Source organism: Dermacentor silvarum, chromosome 1 (assembly GCF_013339745.2).
Source record: "Dermacentor silvarum isolate Dsil-2018 chromosome 1, BIME_Dsil_1.4, whole genome shotgun sequence".
In the NCBI taxonomy this organism is placed as follows: domain Eukaryota; kingdom Metazoa; phylum Arthropoda; class Arachnida; order Ixodida; family Ixodidae; genus Dermacentor; species Dermacentor silvarum.
In genome coordinates, this window is record NC_051154.1 from 289,140,701 (window position 1) to 289,157,274 (window position 16,574).

Consider the following 16,574-nt stretch of genomic DNA (forward strand, 5'->3'; position numbering starts at 1 on the left):
AAAAGAAAACGTCTGTACAAAGACCTAATCGATGTGATGATGCCCGTGCCTTTGTATCGAACGTTGTACAAGCCAGGACCTGGCAGCAATGTCTTAAAAAGGGTTAAAAGAATGGCCATCCGGTCGTCCATCAAAACTTTTTTTTCATGCTACATAGCGGCACACTTTCTACAAAACCGTGGTTGCAAGAAAAAGGCATATTCGTGCCGTGGTCGGTAAATTGTATAATATGCAAAAGGCCCGAAACGATCGAGCACATGTTTCTCGATTGTGGCGATGCTGTCTTTCTATGGGACATTCTCCAAAGAACTTTAAAAGGAACTGCCGCTCACACCTTATGGCATTCGATTTCTCCCGGTCGACAGCGAAAGTGTGCCCTATGATATGTTAATGATTCTAGTAATGCACAGTGTATGGAAAACCAGAATGTCAGTGCGCAATGAGGATGTAAACCCAAGGTCAGCCAGAGACAACTTCAACGAAAGCATTGCGTATTTACGAGATGTATACAAGCAGCAGGATGAAAAACCTGATTGGTATGTTTTTCTGGGCGAACTCTTGGTCCTAAAGCGTTTTTAGCCCACATATGCTAACTATAGACAAGTTAGCATTTTTAACATGATGTTATATTATTGTTTTCCCTGTATTGTGCCACGCAGGCAATAAAGAAAAAAAAAGCCTCCGTGGCGCAATCGGCTAGCGCGTTCGGCTGTTAACCGAAAGGTTGGAGGTTCGAGCCCTCCCGGGGGCGAAGCTTCTTCTTTTTGATGCTTTTTTGCTGTATTTATTCTGGTAGATTTTCTGTAGCAAGTGCGTGGTGGGGAGAGCGCCGAGCAGCCGCCTCCGTGGCGCAATCGGCTAGCGCGTTCGGCTGTTAGCCGAAAGGTTGGAGGTTCGAGCCCTCCCGGGGGCGAAGCTTCTTCTTTTTGATGCTTTTTGCTGTATTTATTCTGGTAGATTTTTTGTAGCATGTGCGTGGTTGGGAGAGCGCCGAGCAGCCGCCTCCGTGACGCAATCGGCTAGCGCGTTCGGCTGTTAACCGAAAGGTTGGAGGTTAGAGCCCTCCCGGGGGCGAAGCTTCTCCTTTTGATGCTTTTTTGTTGTATTTATTCTGGTAGATTTTTTGTAGCATGTGCGTGGTGGGGAGAGCGCCGAGCAGCCGCCTCCGTGGCGCAGATTCCACTTCCGGCCACCGTAGCGTGCGGACGTGCGTCTCATGAGCTCCCAAGGAGCAGGTATAGCCGCCCCCCGAGGCGGCGGTAACAGGTCAACCGAGATGTTCAGCCAGGACTACCAAATTGTATTGCCGACTTTGCCCTCAGGTACGACTGTGAAGGACACTGTCTCTTTACACGCCGATTTGAAAGCCAGGCCGTATAGGGTCGAACATTTTAGAGATGCACTCGAGCAACTTTCGCTACTGCCGGAAGTGGTCGCACTAGGTGCTTATCAAATGAATGATGTCTGGGCGGTGACGTTCTGTGACAACGAAGCAAAGAAAAAGATGCTGGCAGCTGGAAACTTCACTGTGAAAGACCGACGCTGCGTTATAGTCGATCCGTGCAACCAGGCGCTAAGGATAAAGCTGTACTGGCTTTTGCATGGCGTTCCCGATGAAGACGTGCGCACTGCATTGGCTCCATTCGGCAAAGTCCTGGAAGTCACCAGAGATAAGTGGCGTGTTCAAGGCTGTAACGAGAAGAATACTACAACGAGGTCAGTGACCTTGCAACTGAAGGTGAGCGTGAGTACGGATGACTTGCCGCATCAACTGCGATTTGCGGAAGACCTGGCGCTTCTCTCTGTTCCGGGCAGAGCACCGCTCTGCCTCCGGTGCCACGGCATCGGACACATGCGACGAGACTGTCGTGTCCCACGCTGTGGCCATTGTCGCCGCTATGGCCACGATGAGACCATGTGCGTGCGATCTTATGCATCAGTAGCAGGCCCACCGCGAAGTTATGATACGTCGGAACATATTATGGACCTGAATGACGCCAAGGAAGGTACACGGGAAGATGAGCATGAAGACTCCGCTGTGACAACTGTTGAGACAAAGCCACGCGGAAAGATACGAACACGAAGGACACCAACGAAGACGAAGGCCCCGTAGCCGCGGCAACTAACACAGACAAAAAGCCCGCTAGTCAACATGAAGTTGCTAATACGACTATGCCTTCAAAAGATATAATTGAAGTGACGGAAGCTCCCGAGGTCGCAATGGAAACAGTTACCAGCGCTGCAGCGAAGCGTACCCGTGATGAAATCCAAGACAACAGACAGAACAACGGCCAGACGAGCACAGGGGAACCACCTACGAAGACGGGCACTGCTCGTCGCAGCATCACGCATTTCAAGCCCAATGTACCACCCGACCGGAGACCGACGCCCACAGAGCCCCCGCCTTAGCGAGGGAACTGTTTGTGTAGTGAGAACTCGAACAGTCCGATCACTGATCGGGCCTCTTTATGTGACAACATGGCTCTAAACCCACCAGCAACAAAAACGATGTCGGAGCCTACCATCCTGTCGAACGGCGATGTGAGTACTACAAGTATTGTAAAACCTGTTTAATATGGCTAACAAACTAAAATTTCCTTTACGCATAGCGACCTTAAATGTGCGTGGCTTGTCAGCCCGCAGGAAACAATACCAGCTAAGTCGCCTTCTCTTAGAAAATGATCTGGATCTGATCGCCGTACAAGAAACAAAAATAGAGACCCAAGAGCAAACAGATCGAATGGTGGAAACTTTCAGAGCTAGATTTAATATTTGCGTGTCGCATGCTGTGGGTACGTCTGGAGGCTGCTTGATATTATATCGAAATTCTATAGATATTGTTGAAGAAGCAGTTATGGCATGCCAGAGTGGCCGGTTTGTTGTGTTGGATTTTGGATTTTGTGGTATGTTTTGGCGGGCCCTATGCGTTTACGCGCCTAATACATCCCAAGAAAGACGTGATTTTTTGGAACTATACAATCGTATGTAAAGTGTGACCGAATGTCATCCTGTTTGGCGACTTTAATTGTGTGCAAAGACCAGAGGATAGAAGTAAAAAGTTACTGGCGAGAGACAAGAGTGCGATGTATTTGACAGAATTTGTAAATGAACATGACCTAGAAGATGTAGGAAGTGTACTAGTCTCTGGAAACGGCACGAGGTACACCCACTTCCAAGGTGATTGCCATGCCAGGTTAGACCGTATTTATGTGCCTGCTCTTTTTTTGCCTGAATGTGTTGACTATCACGTCAAATGTGTTAGTTTCAGTGATCACTGTTTAGTAGCAGTTACTGTGGGCACAAAAGAAAAAGCCTCCAAATTTAATTGGTTTACTTGGAAGTTCAACAATAAATTATTACAAGATCAACCTTCTCTTGAAAAACTAAAGAAAGATACATAACTTGTGTGATGAGTCAGGTAGCATTTCAGCTTCATGGGAAATCTTTAAATCAGAGATAAAACTTGCTGCGATTGACCGAGCATGTGTGCTACACAGAAAAGAAAAAGAGAAAGAAAAGGAACTTTATACCACGCTAGAATGTATGATTGCAACGGAAAACTACAAGCCGGGTTTGTTTGCAAAGCAAATAAAAGAAATTAAAAGTAAGCTAGAAGCAATTGACATTGAAATATATCGAGGCGCAGTAGTCAGGGCACGCGCAGAGCGGGTTTGGTGCGGGGAAACGCCCACCAAACGAGCGCTAGGCGATGAAAAGCGGCATGCAGTAAAGAAAGAAATAAACGAAATTTGTTATCACAACCGTGTTACCACAGATAGTAATATCATTGAAATGGCCTTCGTTGAGCGCTTCCGTAACTTACTAAATCATAAGAAAGAAAACACCGAGCTGTTTAAAAATAACTTCTTGCCACTAATGCCTAAATTAGGAAAAGAACTATGTGAGGAGCTAGAAAGACCAATTAGCGTGAAAGAAGTTGAAAAAGCAATTGATGACTTAAGCCTTGATAAATCACCTGGACCAGATGGACTAGGGGCAGCTTTCTATAAATGCTTTAAAGCAGAAATGGCATAAGTATTGCAGCGCGTAATAAATGAGTTACGAAATGAAAAGGATGCCCCCATCATTTAGGATGACACATATGGTACTAATTCCAAAGACCAATGATCCTTTGAAGTTACGCTCTGTAGAGGCTTACAGACCAATAAGCCTCTCAAATGTTGATTATAAAGTTCACATGAAAGTGCTTGCTAAGCGACTTCAAAAAGCAATTAAAATACTAATTGGGCCTCACCAGACCTGTGGAATCCAAGGAAGAACGATATACACTAATATCCACGTTGCCAGAAGCATACTTGAATCATGTGATGCCGAAGAAGGTCGGGTTGCCATGCTACAGTTAGACCTTGAAAAGGCGTTTGATAAGGTTACACACGAAATTTTACTATTAATACTGAAACACACCAATGTAGGTTCTGTCATTGTGGATGGTGTGCGAATGGCTTATGAAGGTTGTACCACTAAACTAGTAATAAATAAGCAACTTAGTGAAAGTATAACAGTTACCTCTAGTCTGCGCCAAGGATGTCCAGTCTCGTCATTGTTATTTGCTCTGTATGTAGAACCTTTCTGTTTAAAGATTCTTCAGAACCCCACTATTCAAGGCTTCCGATACTGTAATAATGAAGTCAAAGTGTTGGCATATGCCGACGACATTGCTATGTTTTGTTCAGACATAAAAAGTGTTGAAATAGTAGTGAAAGAGACTACAGCCTTTTGTGAAGCCACAGGAAGTGCTGTCAACTGGACAAAGAGTCTCGGCATTTGGTATGGAAACTGGCCAATCACACCAGAGGTGTACTGCAACATGCAATGGTCGAATTCGCCAAACGTATGCCTTGGAGTGCCACTGCAACACCATAATTCAACGACTGGTTATTGGCTTGAGGAAGCTGATAGAGTAAGAGACCAGACTCAGAAATGGGGCGGTCACAAATTCTCAGTATTTACAAGAGCAAATGTGTGCAATAGATTTCTAGTGGCCAAAATATTCTATGTATTGCAGGTATTGAGTATGACAAGAATGACAATACAGAAACTCCACCGAGTGTTTGCAGTTTTTATTTGGGGCTCCAGTTGGGAGCGCACAAGCCGATGCAATCTGTTTCATGCAGTGCGGAACGGCGGACTAGGGCTGTCGCATTTGTTCTTGAAACAAGTAGTTTCAAGATTTATCTTTTTGCGTGATCAGAGTGATACATTTTGAGAACTGTAATACAAGTACGCCTGCGGAACCATCTTGCGGATTATGTTGTGTCAACCAGCACTGCAACACATAGTGCACTACCATGTTTCCTGCGCGAGGTTGTGGCTGCTTATCGCATTGTTCGCGCATATTTTTCTCTTGAATACCTTTGCATTGTAGGAAAGAAAAAGTTCTATAAAGATTTAGTGGATGTTTTTCTTCCGACACCTTTATATAGGGCAAACTATTATTTGGGTGATGAAAGAAACGTGTTGAAAAGAGTTAAGCGAATGCCTGTACGAAGCTCTGCGAAAACATTTTTCTTTCAATTGCATACTGAAACGCTCCCTGTGAAGCCATGGCTTCAAAGCCAGGGTATTTTTGTTCCCGGGACAATAAACTGTAGAATATGCCAGAAACCGGAAACTATTGAGCATATATTTCTGGATTGCCACGATGCACGATTTTTGTGGGACATTCTTCAGCGCACAATTAAAAAAGATTTAGTACTGTCACCATTTGGCATACGGTTCTTGCCTTATGACGAAACAGGGGGCGTTCCTAGTGATATGATTATGTTGCTTTGTATGCATGCACTTTGGAAAACACGGATGGCAGATAGATATGCTGACATTGATGCACGACCAGCGCGACAATATTTCATGGAAAGCGTTATCTATACAAGAGATGTACTGAACTTTGCGGTCAACGCTCCTCAATGGGTGACGCAATTGGATGAATTCGCGTCACTAAAGCCTTTTTAAAATTGCATCATGCTCAAGACTAGCTGATGTATTTTACCTTTTGAAATATTTCTCACTTGTATTACTGTATGTTGTTGAAAACGGAAATAAAGAAAAAAAAAAGCCTCCGTGGCGCAATCGGATAGCGCGTTCGGCTGTTAACCGAAAGGTTGGAGGTTCGAGCCCTCCCGGGGGCGAAGCTTCTCCTTTTGATGCTTTTTTGTTGTATTTATTCTGGTAGATTTTCTGTAGCAAGTGCGTGGTGGGGAGAGCGCCGAGCAGTCGCCTCCGTGGCGCAATCGGATAGCGCGTTCGGCTGTTAACCGAAAGGTTGGAGGTTCGAGCCTTCCCGGGGGCGAAGCTTCTCCTTTTAATGCTTTTTTGTTGTATTTATTCTGGTAGATTTTCTGTAGCAAGTGCGTGGTGGGGAGAGTGCCGAGCAGTCGCCTCCGTGGCGCAATCGGCTAGCGCGTTCGGCTGTTAACCGAAAGGTTGGAGGTTCGAGCCCTCCTGGGGGCGAAGCTTCTCCTTTTTGATGCTTTTTTGCTGTATTTATTCTGGTAGATTTTTTGTAGCATGTGCGTGGTGGGGAGAGCGCCGAGCAGCCGCCTCCGTGGCGCAATCGGGATTCTACTTCCGGCTACCGTTCGGTACGGACGTTGAATGTCGCGCTCCGTAGGGGCGGTGTTTGCGGCTATGGCAAGCCGCGGAAACAGGATGACTGCTACCGCTGAACTGGATTACCACGTTGTTTTGCCGCCTCTGCCAACAGGTTCGTGTTTTAAACACCGTTTTTCTTCACGGTGACGTGAAAGCGAGGCCATTTCGTGTCGAAGATTTTCGTGACACGTTGGCTCATCTGGAATTGCTCCCTGAGGTTGTCGCCTTGGGGGCGTTTCAGATGAACCACGTCTGGGCTGTGACGTTCGAGAGTGCAGAGGCGACGAAGAAGATGCTGAAGCACGCGGAAGTTCAAGTCAAGGAACGACGCTGTTTGGTTGTGGATCCGCATAACCGGGAGGTGCGGCTAAAGCTGCACTGGTTACTGCACAATGTGCATGACGATGACGTACATGCGGCGTTTGTTCCGTACGGGAAAGTATCCGACATCCAAAAAGAACGCTGGCGTGTACAAGATGTCACGGACAAGGGATCGTCTATGCGTACGGTGTCCCTGAAGCTGAAGCCTGGCTTGACAATTGATGATCTTCCGCATCAGATACGAATAGCAGGCATAATGGCGCTAGTGGTCGTGGCAGGTCGTGCTCCCCTATGTCTTCGGTGCAACCATACGGGGCACATCAGACGTGAGTGCCGCGTGCCGCGTTGTTCTGTGTGTCGACGATTCGGCCACGAAGAAAGTCAGTGCGTACGCACGTACGCAAGCATTGCAGGGCCACCAAAAAATGAGGAAATCATCAACGAGCTCCTTATGGACGAAGTTGACGTGGAGGAAATTGTCAGTGCGCCTGGACCAACCTTGTCGCCGCCTTCGAAGAAAGACTTGGCGGTAACGACCGAGAAACACGATCTTACGCAGGTCGCGAGTGGAGCCATATTGACATCAGGCGCGCCTACACCTACTAAAGAGGCTGAAACAAACAACGACGCAAGTGCAGGCAAGAAACCCTCCGTAACAACTTCCCAGGATGAGGCATGCGTCATGGACACTACGGAAAGAAGCAAAGCGGCGGCAGCGGCGAAGAGAACGCACGAAGAAAGTGCCGGCGGGGACCAACAGTCGAACACCCCAACCGCGAGCGAGCCACCTGTGAAGACAGCAACTGCCCGGAGGCCTACCTTTCGACCGGCGCCAAACATACCGCCGGACAGAAAGGTGTCGGGGACACCTCCGACTTAATACGTCGTACTTGCGTGTGTTTGTGCCCGCTTCAGTGGGGGTTGAGGGGAGACAATGCTGCTACTTCGGAGCTGTGGATGGAATGCCAGTCAAGCGTGCAAGCTGACTGCAGACACGTGAAGGCAATGTGAGTGTCCTTTCGTAGCCGACAATAGCAGTGCATAGATTGTGATTTCTTTCATGTAGAAATGGAGTTACGCCTCGAAACACCCTTACGCGTAGGCACGATTAACGTGCGGGGTCTTCGGCAAGGAGGAAGCAATGTCAGCTTAACCGCTTGTTCATCGAAAAGAATCTTGACATCATTGCGGTTCAGGAAACAAAGATTGAAACTGAGGAAGGGACGGACCGCCTAGTGCAACCTTTCATGACTAGATATTATGTGTGTGTTTCCCATTCTGTTGGAAGGGCTGGGGGCTGTGCGCTCTTTCTACGGAATAATATTGGGATATCTGTTGAAAATGTATTTAGTGATGATAGCAGGCGCATCATAATGTGTGATTTTTTGTTTTGTACTCTGAAGTGGCGTGTTATCTGCATTTACGCGCCGAATAGAACAGCCGAGCGCAGGGCGTTTTTTGAAAGCGTGGAATGTTACTTGAGGTGTGAGAGAACCATAGTCATCATGGGAGACTTCAACTGTGTCTGCAAAGTGGAAGACAGAGCCCGTAAGCAGCCTGGTCTCGATGTAAGTGCGCTACGTTTAGCAGCACTAGTGGAAGAACATAATTTAGAGGATGTAGGCGCCGTTTTGGCCAGTAATGATGCACCTCAGTTCACTCATTTTCAAGGGGACAGACACGCAAGATTGGATCGTGTCTATGTTTCTGCGGAAGCGATACCATGGTGCAGTGATTATGAAATCAGCCATGTTTATTTTAGCGACCACAGTTTGGTTCTTTTTTCACTTGGTCCAAAAAAGCCGTCAAGTTTCAACTGGGGACTATGGAAATTCAATGAAAAACTGCTGCAGGACGAAACCTTTGTAAAAAAAAATTCAAGATAGCCTCAAAGAGCTGTTATCGGGTGGTCAAAAAGATTATACAGAAAAGTGGGAGTGTTTTAAGCAAGAAACGAAGTTAACAGCGATAGAAAGATCTAGTGTTTTACACCACCAGGAAAAAAGAAAGGAAATGGAATTACAACGTGAGCTCAACTTTTATTTAAGCATGGAGAGCAACCATCCGGGATGTTTCGCAAATGAAATAAAACAAACGAAAGCACAGTTGGAACTTGTCGATAAGAAAAAATATCGTGGTGCAATTATACGCGCACGCGCAGAACGTTTATGGTGCGGGGAACAACCTACAAAGCGCTCGCTTTCTGATGAAAAGAGTTATGCCGCGAGAAAAGAGATAAATGCGATAACATACCAAAATGTAGCAGTACGGGACAAAGAAACCGTCCAACGCGCCTTTGTAGAATATTACGACGAACTTTTAGGACAGGAACCGCAATGTGAACAAGGTTTCGATCGCGAATTCTTACATCTTTTGCCCGGACTGGAAGAGGAAGACCGAAAAAGATTAGAAATGCCAATTAGCATCAAAGAAATAGAGGAAGCTACAGATGACTTGAGCCCTGGAAAAACGCTAGGACCTGACGGATTGAGTGGGGCATTCTATAAAATTTTCAAAACAGAAATAGCTACAGCCCTTTATCACGTAATCACAGAAGCATATGAAAACCAGTTACTGCCGCCATCGTTTCGCGAGAGCCACGTTGTACTGATACCAAAATCTATCGATTCCACATCTCTCCTATCTGTGCGAGCCTATCGTCCAATCAGCCTAACGAATACAGACTATAAAGTATACACAAAACTTTTGGGCAGAAGGTTACAAAGCATAATAACACGGTTGATAGGGCCACATCAAACATGTGGCATCAAGGGCAGGTCAATTACCACTAACATACACGTAGCAAGAACAGTACTTGAGCATTGTGATGACTTTTCTGGTAGGGTGGCCATGCTACAATTGGACTTAGAAAAAGCATTCGATAGGGTGACGCACGCTATTCTTTTCGATGATTTGGAGCATGTGAACGTGGGGTCAATCTTAACAGAAGGGATTAGAATGTGCTATGCAGACATCTCCACAAAAGTGATAGTAAACAGAACACTCAGCCCCAGCATTCAAGTCAGATCTTCCGTGAGACAGGGGTGTGGTTTATCGCCTTTACTGTTTGCCCTATATCTCGAGCCATTGTGTCTAAAGATATTAGATGATAGCAACATCAGAGGTTTTAGGGTGGGCTACAGTGAAGTAAAACTGCTGGCATACGCGGATGACGTCGCTGTTTTTTGTGACGACACGCAGAGTGTAAGCAATGCTGTGAATGTTGTGACAAAATATTGTAAAATAACAGGGAGCATAATTAATTGGGCCAAGTCGACTGGCATATGGTATGGACAGTGGGAGGACACACCTCCATTTTTTGCAAAAATACAGTGGACAAATTTGCCGACCAAGTACTTAGGGGTACCTCTACAACACCACCAGGACACCAAAGATTATTGGCAAGGAGAGGTGGAAGAAATGAAGGCAAAAACGGCGAAGTTCGGTGGACGAGATCTGTCAATGTTCACCCGAGCAACGGTGTGTAATGTATTCTTAGTTGCCAAAATTTGGTATGTGCTGCAAGCACTATGCGCATCAATAGTCAGCTTACAAAGAATACACAGGCAGTTTGCCATCTTTATTTGGGGTTACGTCTGGGAGCGCACCAGTCGCACTAATTTGTTTAGGATGGTGAAAAGTGGAGGCCTAGGGTTAGCTCATCTTTTTTTTAAGACAAGTCGTGTCCAGATTTTTGTTTCTACGTGATCAAAAAGATCCGTTTTTGTGCGCAGTCCTTCAAACGCGTTTGCGTAATGCGCTGCCTGAATTTGTTGTGTCCTCAAATTATACAATAGGACCTAGGATCCAGAGGCTTCCTGTGAGAAGTCGTGTTGTCTTTTGAATTCTTATACGTGCGCTTTTCAATGGATTACCTTGCATCTGTTAAGCGCAAAAGACTTTACAAAGATTTACTTGATGTATCATTGCCAGTGCCTGTTTATCGTTCAATGTACCACGTTGAATCCAGTGGAAGGAATGTGCTGAAAAGAGTCAAGCGGATGCCGATACGGTCATCCGTAAAAACGTTTTTCTTTCAATTACACACTGGAACGCTTCCAGTGAAGCCATGGCTGAGGGAAAGGGGAATCTTTGTACCGTGGTCCGTGAACTGCCTGAGATGCAGGCAACCGGAAACCATTGAGCATATGTTTCTTGATTGTTCAGATGCGGTGTTCCTATGGGACATCCTACAACGAACGTTGAAAGAAGAATTGCCGATTACACCATACGGCATCCGCTTCTTGCCAACTGAAAACGCAAATAAGCCATGTGACATGTTTATGGCACTGTGTTTACACAGCGTCTGGAAGACTCGAATGGATGTGCGTCACGAGAGGCTAGTTATTCGTCCTGCGAAAGATCATTTTATGGAAAGCATGCTGTATCTGCGTGAAGCTTACCGAGCAAAAAAAGAACCACCCGAATGGATACAGGTATTGGATGAATTAGTGGCGATCAAGTGTTTTTAACTATTTGCAAGGACCCAAGACGGTCTTTGCTTTTATCAGTGTAAACTGTATATGTTATGTGTGTATGTCGAAGACCGGCAATAAACAAAAAAAAAAAAAAAACCTCCGTGGCGCAATCGGATAGCGCGTTTGGCTGTTAACCGAAAGGTTGGAGGTTCGAGCCCTCCCGGGGGCGAAGCTTCTCCTTTTTGATGCTTTTTTGCTGTATTTATTCTGGTAGATTTTCTGTAGCAAGTGCGTGGTGGGGAGAGCGCCGAGCAGCCGCCTCCGTGGCGCAATCGGATAGCGCGTTCGGCTGTTAACCGAAATGTTAGAGGTTCGAGCCCTCCCGGGGGCGAAGCTTCTCCTTTTTGATGCTTTTTTGCTGTATTTATTCTGGTAGATTTTCTGTAGCAAGTGCGTGGTGGGGAGAGCGCCGAGCAGCCGCCTCCGTGGCGCAATATTCCACTTCCGGCCGCGAAAGCCTACAGACGTGTTTTCATGTGCTCCAACGGGGCGGTCTTAGCGGCTCAGTCGAGCCGCGGTAACAGGAATGCTGCTATGGATTGCCAAGATTACCAAGTCATTTTGCCGCCTCTGCCTACAGGACCATGCGTAGCCAGCACGCTATTTCTTCACGGAGACGTAAAGGCAAGACCCTACCGAGTTGAGGATTTCCGAGACACGCTGGTTCGCCTGGGAGTGCTCCCCGAGGTTGACGCCTTGGGGGGCCTTCCAGATGAACCACGTGTGGACAGTTACGTTTAGAAGCCCAGAGGCAATGAAGAAGATGCTGGACCTCGGTGACATTATGGTGAAGGGGCGTCGCTGCCTGGTGGTCAACCCAGACAGCCAGGATGTGCGGCTCAAGATCTACTGGCTTCTGCACAACGTGCAAGATGAGGACGTGCGTGCCGCGCTCGCCCCTTTTGGGAAGGTCACCGAGGTGTTCAAGGAACGGTGGCGCGTTCAAGGCATCACTGATAAAGGTTCGTCAACTCGCACGGTATCCCTGAAGCTCAAATGGGGTGTTACCATTGACGACCTCCCGCACCAACTTCGGATCTCCGGCGTCATGACACTGCTGGTGGTGCCTGGGCGTGCCCCGCTGTGCCTGAGGTGCAACCGCACAGGCCATATCAGGCGAGAGTGTCGCGTGCCACGCTGTGCTATGTGTCGCCGCTTCGGGCATGACGAAAGCTCGTGCGTGCGAACATACGCGAACGTGGCGGGACCAACTGAAAGTGATGAAGTCATCCAGGAGCACACAATGGACGCAGTCGATGCTGAAGAGGCCGCTGGAAGGGACGGCATGGTGCAAAGCCCCGCTCCGAAGGACGGCACTCGTGAGCCTGAGAAGAATATGGACACCAAAGAAGTTGCAAAGAAGTCCTCTCCAACTGAAGCCAAAGAAAAGCTTGCCGACAAGGATGACAAGAACAAGACAGTCAACGAGCCTGCCGAATCACTCGGACACACTCCAAGTCCTATGGACACGACGGAACCACTCAAATGAGCAGGTCCGTTAAAACGCCCGCTTGACAATACCGTGGAAAATGACGAAAGATCAACTGAAGCAAGCCACGAAGAACCACTTGCGAAAACACCGACTGGGCGCCGGTTAAGCTTCAAGCCAGCACCCAACATCCCAGCGGACAGAAAAGGGCCAGCGTCGGGACCGATGTGAACCCGCAGCCAGTGTTCGCAGTATGTGGGCGTACTGCGGTGGGGGAGGGGAGGGGACTCCAAAATTGTTTTCGACCGAGGCTGACATCGAGCTGCCGGATAAGACGACGGAGGATGTGAAGACTGACGTCGCATGCGAACGAAGTGAGTGTCAACTGTGGCCTGTAGTCTGCTTAAGAGAGATTTCGGTCTGACGCGCCTACTCACATTGCCATGGAAATACACCTAGACACAGCATTACGATTTGGTACAATTAATGTTCGAGGCCTTGCAGGAAGGCGCAAGCAATACCAGCTTTGTCGCCTGTTCATGGAAAAGAACCTTGACGTAATCGCTGTACAAGAAACAAAAGTCGATAGTGAAGAAGGAACGGATCGAATGCTGGTTCCATTTAGGTCACGTTTCTACGTATGTGTGTCCCACGCAGCCGGTACTGTAGGCGGTTGTGCACTATTTCTGAGAAGCGCTTTAGGCTTCTCGGTAGAAAGCGTCTACACAGACGAGGGTGGTCGACTAATTGTTTGCGATGTGTGTTTTGCTGATTTGAAATGGCGGATTATTTGCTTGTATGCACCCAATAAGGTGAACGAGCGCAAGGCTTTCTTTGAAAGTGTTGAAGCCCATTTGCAGTGTGATGAAATTGTTGTTATGATGGGTGATTTCAATTGCGTCTGTAACGTAAAAGACAGGGTTGGAAGCCCGCCTATTCATGATGCAAGTGCGCGGTACTTGAATGTGGCGATAGAAAACTACAATTTAGAGGACGTTGGGGGTGTGATGGCCAATGCAGATACGACACCGTTCACCCATTATCAGCGAAATAGTCACGCCAGGTTGGATCGCGCCTACATATCGGCAGATCTAATACCACTGTGTAATCTATATGAAGTGAGCCATGTTTCCTTTTCTGACCACAGCTTAGTTATTTTTGCTGTTGGCCCGAAAAAGTCGACTGGTTTCAACTGGGAATTGTGGAAATTTAATGTGAAGCTCCTTGAAGATCAATCATTTTTGATCGGCGTTAATGATAGACTTCAAGTATGGTTCAAAACACAAGACAAAAGTCATGCAGAAGCGTGGGAGCATTTTAAACAAGAAGTCAAAATGTTCGCTATAGAAAGGTCCTGTGCTTTGAGACGAGAGGAAAAGAAAAAAGAAGTAGAAATGCAAACCAATCTAAATTTTTATTTATGCCTAGAAAATAATAGCCCTGGAAGGTATACGAAAGAAATAAAGGAAATTAAATCCCAGTTGGAATTAGTCGAAGCTGAAAGATATAAAGGTGCGGTCATACGAGCACGCGCGGAAAAGTTATGGTGCGGCGAACAGCCGACGAAGCGTTCACTCGGTGACGAACGAGCTTATGCCTCGCGGAATGAGATAACAGCCGTAACATATGGCAGTGTGGTTGTACGAGACAAAGAAACCATACGCCGGGCCTTTTATGAGCATTACTGCGAACTGCTAGGGCATGAGCCAATTCGGGAAGAAGGATTTGATAATGAATTCTTGCCACTATTGCCAAGCCTTGAGGGTGAAGTAACGAAAAGGCTTGAAGAATCAATCACTGTCGAAGAAATAAAATGGGCGATTGACGCGCTCAGCTCCGGAAAAACGCCAGGGCCAGACGGTCTCAGCTCCGCTTTCTACCAAGCCTTTAAGCAGGACATAGCCATTCCCTTACATAAAGTAATTACGGAAGCGTATGAGAACTGTGTGCTCCCTCCTTCTTTTCGTCAGAGTCACATGGTGTTGATACCAAAGTCTGAAGACACTCACGCATTGTTGTCGGTACGGGCGTACCGCCCGACAAGTCTCACAAACACAGATTATAAAATATACACCAAGGTTCTTGCACAGAGACTCCAAAATGTGATACAACAATTATTAGGGCCCCACCAGACTTGTGGTATAAGAGGACGATCTATTGTCACCAACGTACATGTAGCGAGAACAATATTGGAAAGTTGTGACGCTTTCTCAGATAGGGGGGCACTGTTGCAACTTGACCTGGAGAAAGCGTTCGATAGAGTGTCGCACGAAACACTATTTCTTGTTTTGGAACATGCCAACATAGGTTCTGTTCTTCTGCAAGGTGTTAAAATGTGTTACGATGGGGTATCTACAAAACTAATAGTTAACAGCCAACGGCTATGATAGAAGTTAAGTCCGCTCTGCGCCAAGGATGTGCCTTATCGCCTTTACTTTTTGCCTTATACATTGAACCATTTTGCTTAAAGGTTATTAGTAGTACTATCATAAGGGGATTTTAGATGGCCTCCAGAGAAGTAAAGATTTTAGCCTGCGCGGACGATATCGCCCTATTCTGTCGAGACAAGGAAAGCGTCTCTAATGCAGTAGAGGTAGCAAACAGATTCTGCAAGGTCACCGGAAGTGCGATAAACTGGAGCAAATCATTGGCAATCTGGCATGGTAATTGGAACGATAAAGCAGAATTTTTTGAAAATATGCAGTGGACCGTGACACCTGCGCGGTACCTTGGAGTACCGCTACAACACTACCATGATACAAATGATTATTGGCAAGAAGAAGTAGAGCAAGTTAAAGTTAAAGCAACAAAGTTTGGAGGTAGGAATTTGTCGATTTTCGCGCGATCAACAGTATGCAATCTTTTTCTTTTTGCGAAAATATGGTATGTGCTGCAAGCACTGTGCGTGTCAAGAATGACCATCCAAAAGATACACAGAGCATGCGCTGTTTTTATATGGGGATCCACATGGGAGAGAACCAGTCGCACGAATTTATTTCGATCGGTGAAGTCTAGGGGCCTTGTGTTGGTGCATTTGTTTTTGAGGCAAGTTGTCTCGAGATTTATTTTCCTGCGAGATCAGAAGGATCCCTTTTTGCGAACAGTGTGCCAAGTACGTTTACGAGATGTGTTACCTCAGTTTATCGTATCCTCAAGATCGGCAAATGGTGCAAGTCTCCGCGGCTTTTTACGGGAGGTAGCTTGGTCCGTGGAATTCTTGTGTGCTCGCTTTTCATTTGATTATCTTGCTATTGTTGGAAGGAAAAAATTGTACAAGGATCTAGTAGATATTTGCATGCCAGTTCCTTTGTACCGTTCTATGTATTCAGCGACCACAGGAGTGGACGTATTGAAGCGAGTGAAACGGATGCCAGTGCGGTCTGGGGTCAAAACTTTCTTCTTCCAACTGCATACTGGAACTCTTCCCGTCAAACCTTGGCTACAACAAAAAGGCCTTTTTGTGGCGTGGTCCATAAACTGCATCTTGTGTAGGAAACCCGAGACAATAGAACACATTTTCTTGGATTGCTCGGACGCACTTTTCCTGTGGGACATTATGCAACGTACACTGAAAAAGGATTTACCTGTCACACCGTACGGCATCCGTTTCCTTCCAATTGCGAGTGAAGATGGTGTTCCTTATGACATGTTTATGGCGCTGACTCTACACAGCCTGTGGAAAACGCGCATGGATGTCAGGCATGAACGTCTGGTTATTCGCTCAGCTAGGGAGCATT

At 46.7% G+C, this 16,574-nt stretch overlaps 8 non-coding genes across 8 annotated transcripts; all 8 read left to right on the top strand.

Moving 5' to 3' along the window:
* The first annotated feature begins 677 nt into the window (after positions 1-677).
* Positions 678-751, top strand: Trnan-guu (transfer RNA asparagine (anticodon GUU)). The gene has a single exon. It is a non-coding gene; the product is annotated as a tRNA-Asn (tRNA).
* An 88-nt stretch (positions 752-839) lies between these two features.
* Trnan-guu (transfer RNA asparagine (anticodon GUU)) lies at positions 840-913 on the top strand. Its single transcript has one exon. It is a non-coding gene; the product is annotated as a tRNA-Asn (tRNA).
* Positions 914-1,000: 87 nt separating this feature from the next.
* Trnan-guu (transfer RNA asparagine (anticodon GUU)) lies at positions 1,001-1,074 on the top strand. The gene has a single exon. It is a non-coding gene; the product is annotated as a tRNA-Asn (tRNA).
* Positions 1,075-6,072: 4,998 nt separating this feature from the next.
* On the top strand, positions 6,073-6,146 carry Trnan-guu (transfer RNA asparagine (anticodon GUU)). Its single transcript has one exon. It is a non-coding gene; the product is annotated as a tRNA-Asn (tRNA).
* An 87-nt stretch (positions 6,147-6,233) lies between these two features.
* Positions 6,234-6,307, top strand: Trnan-guu (transfer RNA asparagine (anticodon GUU)). The gene has a single exon. It is a non-coding gene; the product is annotated as a tRNA-Asn (tRNA).
* An 87-nt stretch (positions 6,308-6,394) lies between these two features.
* On the top strand, positions 6,395-6,468 carry Trnan-guu (transfer RNA asparagine (anticodon GUU)). The gene has a single exon. It is a non-coding gene; the product is annotated as a tRNA-Asn (tRNA).
* Positions 6,469-11,503: 5,035 nt separating this feature from the next.
* Trnan-guu (transfer RNA asparagine (anticodon GUU)) lies at positions 11,504-11,577 on the top strand. Its single transcript has one exon. It is a non-coding gene; the product is annotated as a tRNA-Asn (tRNA).
* An 88-nt stretch (positions 11,578-11,665) lies between these two features.
* Positions 11,666-11,739, top strand: Trnan-guu (transfer RNA asparagine (anticodon GUU)). The gene has a single exon. It is a non-coding gene; the product is annotated as a tRNA-Asn (tRNA).
* The last annotated feature ends 4,835 nt before the right edge of the window (positions 11,740-16,574 follow it).